Genomic DNA, 1,284 nt, shown 5'->3' with positions numbered 1-1,284 from the left:
TAATTTAAAGTTTAAACTTAGAAAAATAAAAAAACATTCGTATTTTCGTAATTCAAAATAACTCAAAAATAATAATTTTTTTTTTAAATAGCTATATGTGCCATCCTGTTTATCCCATCCCGTTCCGTTCCGGTCCATTCCGGTCCGTCCCGGTTCTATCCCGGTAAATAGTGGGACGGGACGGAACCGAGCCTCCATCCCGGTAGTTCCGGTCCGGTTCATCCCGGTACCGGTCAACAACCCGGTCAAACCGTCCCGTTCCGGTCCGGTTCCGATTCGTTCCGGTCCGGTGGTCCCATTCCGGTCCGGTGCCCAGCCTTAAGTGGAAGAGTTTGTTATATGATTTATATTAGTTTTGTAAAATTTAGTTTCAAAAGATGCATTATAGTAAATATATGAATGAAAAATCTTAAACTAAACACAAGTGATGGGAACCCAACTTTGAGTTAATATACACTCTAAACAATACAAGTTCAATGGGTAATAACAAGTTACTTTGTGTTGCTAAAGCACAAGTCTTCGTTTTAGAGCCTTGATTGAAGTGTATTGCATACTGTAATGTGAGAAGTTGAGGAGTTGTTAAATGGTTGAAATAACAGGGGCATAGTGACAAACTCTATAGTGCACACTATTACGCGGAGGTTGAATTAAATTCTTAATGAAATTAGTAAATGTCTAGAGTAACAGGGATATAGAAGCTAATTTCACCTATATGTATATTGAAGTGGTGCCGCTTCAAACAAGACCTAAAGGGTTGGTCTTGTAAATATTCACGAAATCAGGATGAGCACATGTCCTTAAATGTGCTAAAATAAATACTAGGGTTTCTAAGCTATAAATAATATTATGTGTGTGTTATATTCGATTTTGACACAAGGAGTGTGGTTCAAATCTTTTAAGATACCAATTACTACGTCAGAACTTTCAAATACTTGCACTAACAGAAAATTCAAATCTACTATAAGATACTCTTTGGTAGAAGTGACAAACGAGCGAGTCGAGTCGAATATGAGTCGATCAAAAATGAGTTAAATAAAAATGGATAAAGTACTCGACTCGACTCACATTTTAAATGGGTAAAAATAAGTTACCCAATGGATAGTATAGGTACCCATATTTACCCATATTATAATAGAAATCTTGTTAAAATCTTTTAAAAAAATTAAAGTTTTTTTAATCACTCACTCCACCCCCTACCCACCTATCCCAAAAAAAATTTAAAAAAATATTTAAAGTTTTTTTTATTACCCAACGCCCCCGCCCTACTAGCGCCCCCTCCCCTCC

This window comes from Solanum tuberosum, unplaced genomic scaffold (genome assembly GCF_000226075.1).
Source record: "Solanum tuberosum cultivar DM 1-3 516 R44 unplaced genomic scaffold, SolTub_3.0 scf00206, whole genome shotgun sequence".
NCBI lineage: Eukaryota > Viridiplantae > Streptophyta > Magnoliopsida > Solanales > Solanaceae > Solanum > Solanum tuberosum.
The sequence above is the reverse complement of the archived record's forward strand: the minus strand, read 5'-3'. Positions refer to the sequence as shown.